Source organism: Equus quagga, chromosome 5 (assembly GCF_021613505.1).
Source record: "Equus quagga isolate Etosha38 chromosome 5, UCLA_HA_Equagga_1.0, whole genome shotgun sequence".
In the NCBI taxonomy this organism is placed as follows: domain Eukaryota; kingdom Metazoa; phylum Chordata; class Mammalia; order Perissodactyla; family Equidae; genus Equus; species Equus quagga.
Window position 1 is genome coordinate 99,103,155 of NC_060271.1, and position 10,363 is coordinate 99,113,517.

At 42.1% G+C, this 10,363-nt stretch overlaps 1 protein-coding gene across 4 annotated transcripts in view; it reads right to left on the bottom strand.

The window, feature by feature from the left end:
* Positions 1-6,805, bottom strand: part of FOXN2 (forkhead box N2) — a 57,076-nt gene extending 50,271 nt beyond the window's left edge. Inside the window, exon 1 of one of the 4 annotated variants that reach the window (XM_046663142.1) lies at positions 6,756-6,805. The gene's annotated coding sequence lies outside the window, so the exon portion shown is untranslated. The other 3 variants (XM_046663141.1, XM_046663143.1, XM_046663144.1) reach the window with 3 other exon arrangements.
* Positions 6,806-10,363: the final 3,558 nt, after the last annotated feature.

Below are 10,363 nucleotides of genomic sequence, written 5' to 3' on the forward strand. Positions count from 1 at the left end.
CCTCAAAACTGAACAATAGCTGTCTTCCTAACTTAAAGGAAAAGCGAACAAACAACTTTCTCTCTTACAAAGTTATCTTAAAACTCTAGCACTTACTACCATTAGTCTGCTAGCAATAGGCAGCAGATGACAAAACAAGAAAAAGTAGGAAAGAACATTTGGTAGTCATCTCAAAACTACTTAACTGTTTTTTGGTTGTGATTGTTTTTATCAACAGCTGTGCTCATAAGTTACCATTTTACAGTGTATACATGTTATATGGTCAAATTTTCTATTCCTAAAATTGTTTCTACATTGTATGACAGAATAAAATACATAAATGTATTTGCTCTTTAGCAAAAGAACACCATGAGACTCCAGAAAAACTATAGGCCTAATAAAATTTAAAATCTTCGGTAGAGTGGCCTACAAATTCCCTAAAATCTCTGGCTCCTATGTGCCACTATTTCACACCACCCCAAGCATCCTGACTATACTATGCTCTTTCACTCCTTCATGCTTTTAGATATATTGAGGATCTCTACCCCATGTGTTAGAACTGCCTGAAGTCATCTCTCCAGGAGCCTTCCTTGAATTGTCTGTTTCTTCCATCATACTTCCTTAGCATCCTATATAGAATCCTATTATAGAACTTACTTGCTATTTATTATTATTCATAATTATTTGCTTACCTTTCCTTCTCTGTCACTAGACCAGCAGTTTTCAAATTTTTGACACTATCCCCCAATAAGAAATTTATTTTTATAGAGATCTACAACACACTACCTACACTACATAACACTTTTATCCTTACCACATACAACACAATAAAATTTTCTATTTGATTTTTTTTTTTTAAGAAACGCTGGTCACAGTTTGCTACATTGAGTCTATTATCCACTTAAGAAATACTGCACTAGAATATAAATCTTTCTACGCAGAATTCAATACATTCATTTTTATGTTCTAGCACAGACCACTTAAAAAACAAACGTTTCAATGAATGAATAAATATAGTAGCATCCTGTACTAGAAAAATGAAAGAGTAAGGCTTTGAAATCAAGCAGACCCATCAGCCACCAACTTCCTTATGCCGTCTTTGACAAATGACTTAACCTCCTTGAATCCCAAGGAATAACACTACTTACTTAACTCACTATAACAATAAGGTAGTAGCATTCTTGCCACAGAATAGGCATTCTATAAATATTAGTGTTCTCTCCCTACCATGTATACTTCCCTAATCCTTCTTGGGGACAGATCAAGATGCAAGCATCCGCATCCTGGGAAATAGCCATTTTTCAAAGGCTTCAGGTCACAGTACAAAGAATACAAAATTTTAAAGTCTGACAGACTTGGGTTCAAATATCCAGTACTGCATTTAAATAACTTTTTATTATCTGTTTATCTATAAGAATAAAACACTTTCTGCAGGGTTATGAGGAATTAAACTGTATACTCATGTGTTTAGTATAATACCATGACAGAACATAGTAGGTACTCAATAAAAGGTAATAATTGTTGCTATGATTATAATAAATGTTGTTCAATCAGCATAGAGGAGGTAGCACTTATGCTTATTTATTTTTTTATTTTTATTTTTTTGTTGTTGTTGAGGAAGATTCACCCTGAGGTAACATCTGTTGCCAATCTTCCTCTTTTCTGCTTGGGGAAGATTTGCCCTGAGCTAACATCTGTGCCATTCTTCCTCTATTTTGTAGGTGAGACACTGCCACAGCATGGCTGACGAGTGGTGTAGGTCTGCACCCAGGATCCAAAGCTGCAAACCTGGGCTGCTGAAGCAGAGTGCACCAAACTTAACCACTACATCACGGGGCCAGCCCCTGAGGAAGTAGCATTTAACTAAACTTTTAAGGATGGAGGAATTCGACAAAGGTATAGGGCAGGCAAAAGGAACTGCAAAATTTTAATTTACAAGAAATCCCTTCCCTTTTTTTCTGTATTTCCTCTTTTAAGAAACAAACCACAGGGGTTGTCCCATGGCCAAGTGGTTAAGTCTGTGCACTCCGCTTTGGTGGCCCAGAGTTTCACTGGTTCGGATCCTTGGCGCAGACATGGCACTGCTCATCAGGCCACGCTGAGGCAGTGTCCCACAAGCCACAACTAAAACGACCCACAACTAAAAAAATATGCAACTATGGACTGGGGGGATTCAGGGAGAAAAAGCAGAAAAGAAAAAAAAGAAAATAGGCAACAGTTGTTAGCTCAGGTGCCAATCTTTAAAAAAAAGATAAATAAATAAAATAAAAAGTTTATTTAAATAAAAAGACTTAGGGTAAGGGAAATAAGGAATACATGAATCAAAATCCCTTGGTAGCAAATGATGATAAACATTCTTTTGGTCCCTTTATATTTGGTGGTAAGACAGAGATAGCATTCTCATACAGTGGAAATAATGTTAATAATAAAACAATACCATAGGCATTGTACAAGTCTATAGTATTAATTATGAAGTCATATATGACCCAAAGAAAATACACCTTGAATTCTAGTTTCCCAAAGCATCATTCTTAGTCTTCAACACTTCAATTAACTCTCTGGCAAAATTTATAACATTAGCTGTCACATCTATATTAAACGGATTATCCCAAACCTCTAATCTCTAGTCACTAACGGTCATATTCACCTAGTTATCTCCCACTCACTTTATACTCAACTAACTAGACTCTCCATCTTCTTGATGATGCTCCCCTTCTAAACCGCCTTCTCAAAGTTACTAATTTTTTCTTCAAATAGATCTGTCTTCTTCCCATTCCTCTCCATTCCCAGTTAATAATTAGTCCTGCACACTGCTGTCAAATGAACTTTCCTCAAATAAGGATTTTATCCTATCATTCCCAGGCTCAAATGCCATCTTTTTTTTTTTTTTGACTAAACAATATTTAAATTCAGAAGTGACGTTTTCAAGGCCATCCATAATTGGCTATTTTTTTGTACCCTACACTTGTAAAGAAAGACCTTTCCATCCATCTCTCCACCTCATACCATAAGTGCTGCCTTTCCTTTACTCAGAAAATAATCAAATACCCACTAAGCATATAACATATATCTCAGAAAATAAGACTCCTCTGGGTGGTCAAAGACTCTATAACATGCTTGGAGTGATAAAACCTAAAAAGATAACTAACAAAGAATATGGTAATTTGTCTTATTCACTTAGTTCCTATAACAGTGCTTAGCACAAGGTAGGTGCTCAAAAAATATTTATTAAATGAAAACAAGGCAGTACAGAACGCCACAGCCGAAAAGAAACACACTATCAGAGAAAGGAAGAATTTTCAGTTAGAGAGGTGAAAGCAGGTCTAAAATTCTATGATTCTAAGGTTCGCAGGACAATCAAGATTTCAGCCAAGCCTCAAGATTGAGTAGATTTTCAGTTAAGAGGACGTATGTAGGTGCATTTCCAACAAAAAAATGTTATACCAGCAAAGGTTAAAAAGAAGTAAAATTGTTATACCATGTAAAAGTAGTGAATAATGAACAGTTCCTATAGGTTAGTGGAAGATAAGATGGAGAAGACTGGGACCCAAAGTTTGGAAAAGTCTTGAGAAGAAATTTGGTATTCATGCTTGATGTAATGGGTTTTGGTCATCAGAGTGATATAATCTTTAGGAAGATTAATCTAATGGGAGTAACATGAAGGCTAGACTTTAGAGAGCAAGAACCTTACTTTCTTCAAGAAGCCTCCCCTGCCTACTCAAACCCTCTAGTTTCCTTCTCCTCTTACCTCTTATAGCACCTGCCTGCAACAGACAATTTAACTCCTAATTATATCCTCTTACACTGCACTTTTTTTATGTGTATTAATCTTGTCTCTTCAATCTAAAAATAGGGATCAAATCTTAGATCTCTTTTTCTTCCCTAAAAAATCAGCAAAGCATTGGGCCCTCAAAACTTTATTTTGGAGGACCTTTTCGCATTTACGCAAAATCCAGTTACTAAAATGACAACAATCTAAAAGCAACACAAACACACATACAATGAGTAGCTAAGCAATAAGCTGCCATAAGAACAAGAATAAGTCTTGTTTGGATGACATTTTTTAAAGTTCCACTTGACAGCTGGATCCCATAACTAATAATGTAGTTATCTTCCAACATATGTTTTCAGTGCTTCCTGCTTTATATAAGTATTTCATCACCTCATTTACTTTTCTTTCTCAACTAAGCATTGCTCTCAGTGGTCAGCACACACACACATTTCTCAATTGAATTATCTTTTCTGCACTGAAGCCTCCCCAATCTTTTTATCTATTAACTTCACTGATTGAGAACCATTGTTATGGCGCAATTAAAATTGTAATAAATTGTGTTGCTATAACTTCTCTACACAATTCTTTTACACATTCTGAATGTTTTCTATGGTTTAGTACTCTTCAACTAAAACTGATTCAAATAAAAACATGTTACAAAAATAATTCAAATCCATCAAAGCATTCACAAAATGAAACAGGATACATTAGTAACTAAGGATTACATGTACTTAAATTCTAAAGATTTCCAAACTCCCCAAAAGCTCAGATTTTTAATCTTCAACTCTTTGACTTTTTACTTTGATATATTCTAAAAATTAAATTTCATTACCTTAAAATAAAATCTGTTCATGTTAAGATTCATATTAACTGTTAGTACTTTTCTCGAAAAGCTTAAGAAAGTGCACACGTACAAATCGAAGTATTTATTTCATCCCTAAACAAGTATTTTCACCAATAACATATTTATATCTTTTCAGATCACAATTTTTATATAAAAAGAAAAAATTGAGACTTTTATAAAACTATCAAAAAGAAATCCGCCAGAATGTGACTGTCTCTGATTACATTAGAACCTCTCATTAATGGTTCTGAAAGTCAAACGATTTTTTTCCAGAGTTAGGAAACTCCATAATGTAATATTTTAGTCTCCACCACTCCTTAATGGTACCTAACACTGCTGAGATTTTAAAGATGAATCATCAAAACGGCAGAGAAAGGCAAAAATGTCAATATACACCTTACAAGGACTGCAAGGAAACGGAGATAAGTCTCACAATTCGAATGAAACAGAGACAGACATGAACAGTTCAGCTTTTTCCACTTCCCCATCTGAAAAAAACACCAAAATAAATGTGGATGCGATGCTACAGCACGGTTACAAAGCCCCTGGCTACCAGCGAAGCCTCAGTCCCAGAGGCGCTAGGGCACTCTCTTACACTCAGCCGGCCACGTGGCTGTCACCAGCACAAGGAAGACAGGAGAAACAGCATAAAGTATCCTGGAAAAAAATAACCGACTTCCTCCCCCAACCTCAGAGTTGGGATAGAAGAAAGTCTATGTCATTTCTTTGCACGCTACTTTTTTCCAGTAAGGAGAAAACGAAGTACAGGGGATGCTTTAAAGAAAGTTTAAAGCAGAAATCAGGTCCAAGAAGATCCCGAGAGTGTGCCCCAATGAATGAAATACCCCAACTCCCGCGAGCCGCGGTGGAAACAGGCATCTTGCAAAGGGGTAGAGCTGAGTAAAACAGGAGGCTGGAGCGGTACGCACATGGGCCGCTTTCCCCCGACTCCCACCGTCCTCCGGGCTTCCAGACTCGCTGCAGCAGCGGTGGGGCGACCTCAGAGGACTGAGGGGCCTCGCACACGCCCTCCCGACCCCTCACCTTCCCGGGAGAGAGGAATGAAGGCTAGAGGTAAGCACCGGCCCGAGAGGGGCGGCGAACAGGAAGTGTCCATATTGCAGCGCTGAAACACTAACTCCCACCCCAGCGAGACCGCCACCCCCGGAGGCCCCCGGGGCGCCCGCTGGAGGAGGGGCCCGAGGGCGCCGGGGTCGGCCACCCCCACATCCGGGCCCCGCCCCTGTCCACCCCAGCGCCCCGCGCCCGAAGTTCAGTCCCGGCCGCGCCCGGCGCCTCCCCGAGCACTACCTGGCCGGGCCCAGCCCGTCCGCCCAGGGCCGGACGCGGACTCCACGCGCGGCACTTCCCTCTGCGCTCCAGCGGGGGAGGGGGCGCTGCAAAGCCTCCCGAGGGGCGTGGGGCACTTCCCCTAACCGCAGAGCCGCCCCGAGTGGAGCCCTAAGCGTCGCGAGCCTTCCCGGGGAGCCTGCACCCCTCGCCGCGGTTTCCGCCGCGCGACGCCGCTCCCGGGCGGTCATTACCTCTCAGGAAAAACTCCGAACTCCTCACGGGGCCGCCCGCCCCGCAGTCGACACGCCCCGCGAGCCCACACACGACCCACCCCGCGCGCCGGCGAGACCCCCGCGCCGGGGCCAGTTCCTCACGGGACGAAAATGTCCGGGCGCGTCACGGGACGGTCGCCCTCCGCGTCCCACGCCCGGCGCCGGCCGCACGCGCTGCCTCCGCGCCCGGGAGCGACGCCGCGGGCTGGGGCAGGGAGCGCGAACGCCGGGCGGCGCCGGCCCCGGAGAGCGCCGCTCCGCCCGGGACTCACCGTCAGCTCGGCCGCCGCAGCGGGGAGGCGAAGGACGGGCAGGGGAAGACACAATATGGCAGAGCACCGCAGCTACTCCGGCAGCTTCCAGCAGCCGCCTCCGGGAAGACGCGGCAACGAGCAGGCAGCTGCAGCTGCGGCGGCGGCCGCGGAGCCCCACATCCCCCGCCCGCTGGCTTCCTCCCCCGGCCCCCGCCCTCCCCCGCTGCCGTGGCAACGCGGCGCCAAGGAGATTAGCCCCGCCCCTCCCTCCTGTCCCCGCCTCTCGCGACCCTCGGGAGGGGGGCTCTGCCCGCCCCTCCCCGGCCCCTCCCGCCTCCTACCGAAGGGCCGGGTCGGGACCCCGCAGGCTGCCTAGAATGCCGGGTCGGGGAGGAAGGGGGATGCGGTGTCCGGAAGGGCGGGGCTCTCACGGAAGGCAGGGCGGAGACGTTGTGGGCTAGTGCGGGTTTCGGGCCGAGGAGGGGCTGGGGAAGGCGGGAAAATGGAAAGGCCTCGCCTGTCCCAGGAAGGGCCTATAGGAGTGCGGCAGGGCGCGGCGCAGCCTCTGAGTGGCCGAGCCGGGGCGGGGCGGGCCGGAGCGGGGCGGGGCGAAGGGGCCGCCCGGGCAGCTCAGTCCCGGGTGCCTGTGCTGGGACTGCGGGACGGTCCCCAAGGGTCCCCGCTTCTGTGGGGTTCGCCGAGAGCATTCCGCCTGTGGCCAGGCTTTGAAGCCGCTTTAGGAAGGATAAAGCCTTAATCTAAACTTAAAGTATTGTTACCCTCGCCTGACTTAAATTTCATCTGGAAACTCAGCTCAGTGTGTTTGCGATGAAAAAAAAAAAGGACTTTGGAATCAGATCCAAAATTTAATAAGCATAGCATTTGCTGAGTGCTCACTAAGTGCTAGGGACGCGGCTAAGTCCTTTACATGAACTGTCATAACCATAATGCTAAGATAGCATTGCCGGATAAAATACAGAAATGCCCAGTTAAATCCGAATTTCAGATAAATGTAGAAAATTTTTAATATAAGAATGCTCCATTTGAGATGTACTTCCTCTTTGTTTTATTTTTGTTTTAGTTGTTGTTTTTTGCTAAATCTGCCGACCTTATCCTAACTCTTACGAATTCCTACTTTACAGATAAGGAAACTGAGGCGTAGATAAATAACTTATAAAATATAAGGTAAGTGGCAGAACTATCATTATGATCCTGATAATTAAATCTCTAAATATCTGTATCTACATCTTCCAAAAATAGAATAGTGATACCTGTCTCACAAATGTGTTGAATGAATTAGAAGAAAATGTATATGAAAGAGACCTGAACAGTGACTGATGCATTGTAGGTGCTAATAGAAGTTCACTTCCTTCCTGAACAATTAATGTTAACTGGATATTCACTAAGTGCCAGGCTCTGAGTATAAAGTGAGCTGAGCAGGCTGCCTGCTGATAATAAAGTCAAGCTGTGGGGATGACAGAGAGATACAAGAATTATAGGCATCAGAATATGTAAAAACAAAAATGGAAGTGTTCGACCCTCATTCTACAGATGAAAACGCGTTTATATGATATGTCCAAAGTCATCTGCTGGTTCCATTTGTTTTTCATTGCACTGTCCTGAAGGGCCTCATAGCTGCATTCAGAGTAAAAGACCATAAGGAGAATGTACAATATGCTTCAATTGAAGCAAGAGTTGCTTCATTTTCTCCCTTCAAAGCAATCACTGTTGCCCCCCCATGTGGATGAATTGAAGGAAGTTCCTGGAGGAAGAGTGTAGCAGAAAGGGAGCAGAGGAAAGAAGGAAGGGAAGATGGACAGAAAGTGGCTTCTGGAGAGCTACAGCTTCCTCAGACCCCAGTCTTGTTTCATCTCTGCTGGCCATTGTCATGGTGGCCAGCAACGTAATATAGTTGTTCATCTCCTTACAGGTTATTGTACTCATATCTTACTTGATATATTGAACTGTAGTTTTTATTTTCCCTTCTAATCTCTTTTAAACTCAGGTGGCCAAACAGACCTCCACAACTCTAGAAGAATCGCAGAATATGAGAGCTGAAAGTTCTGTATACTTTATAGATATATCATCTAGGAGCCCAATCTATCATGGATGCAAAAACCAAGCCAGAAAAGTTATATAATTTGTCCGAGGTCAAGTAATGAATCTACAGCATCCTCATCCACTAAGTTCTCTCTGCTTTTCCTCTCTACTGACTGATTGACCCCAGGGAGTCTGGGCACGTTGAAATCATCTCTGCCAGTAAGGCTCCCATCTCCTAGGAAATCTGTCACACTTAGAGTCCAGGGACACTAGTATACTTAGAGGCTATTTTAGAGGACTTTGAACAACTACCAAGGAAAAGTTCTGATTAAAAATAATGATGATTCAGAATGAGTAGCTTTTCCCAGGAGTTTTCAAGAGTAAAACGGCTAGGAAACCAGAGCTTAACTCTTTAGGAAAAAGAAGATCCTTGCATTTAAGATCTCTTGTGAAGCCTGTGTTCTTGCTTCTCCACAATACTTTAAAAGAACATATTCAATAATAAACTTTAAGTTCTAAAAATATATTGTTTTAAATGCCCTCTTGTTTAGGCTGAAAGGTGATAGGAACTCAAATATACCTGTTTATAGTTTAAATGTGTCTATCATTGTGTTACGTATATTTAACAAAATATATCAACTTTTTGATCATGAATTAATGATTCTAAAAATAACCAGTTTACCAATAAGGAATGGTGACTTCAAGCACCTTAGGTCAATAACCACGTCTTTTTCATCTTTATAGTCTAATTTCTTAGAACAGCTTTTGGGACAGAGGTGATGTTCAATAATATTTGTTAATAAAAGAAGTAGCTTTCCTCAAATTACATGATGCCAGGACTTGGATACAGCATTCCTAAATATTGAACTGCCACTTGGGTTAAAAAGGTGGAATTGTAAATAAAAGTCTAATTGTTTTTTCTTTAAGGATCTTTTTCAATGCACTTCTTAAGAGCAACTACCTCTATTTAATAATGTCTTCATTTCTATACCCCCTGGTATTGGCAGTAGTTTGGACAAATCCTCCTACTAGATTTGGCACTACTAGAGGGCACTAGAAAAACTTAGCAAAATATAAAAAGTATCAGCATAAAGGCATCAGAGAGTTAATAAGATGGGAATTACCAGCCCAGGATCTGAGGAATGATGGAGGCCCAGGGAAGTCCGTTTATCCTTTCAGTAAGGATTGCTTTGTTGAACTCTGTTGAAGCTCCCTTGCTTTGGATGAGGAATCCAAATGGCTACATCTTAGCAGTAAAGGGATGACATCTCAGTTTCAAATCATCTCAACCCTGAGATTGGATTAGGGTAATTCCTTTGGGCTAATGCCCCCAAGCCCTTGGCAGAAGCAAACTAAAATCCTCTCAGCAGTAATGTAATATTCTAGGCCTCAAGTCATTTCCACAAACAGTTCTGCAAATGCAATATCTAGTACATGATAAGAAATAACCAGTCACGCAAAGAAACAAGAAAAACAGCAGAAACAATAGACAACAGAAACAGACCCAAAAGGGATTCCAATAGTGAATTTATCAGACACAGATTTAAAAATAACAATGCTTACTATGTATAAGTAAATAAAACACAAGATTAAAAATTTAGGCAGATAACTAAAACCTGGAAAAAAAATCACATGAAAATTTTAGAACCAAAAAATTCACTGACTGAAAATAACAACTCAATGATGGGTATAACAGCATGTTAGACACAGATAAAGATAGAATTAGTGAACTAGAAGATGTCAGAAGGTAATATGCAGAATGAAGCACAAAGAAGAAAAAGGATGAAAAATACAAAACATAGAGAAAGTACATAGAAGATACAGTGATAAAGTTTCATATGCACAGAAATGGAATTCCAGAAGAAAAGAAAAGACAGCATTGGGAAGAAATAATATTTTGAACTAATGA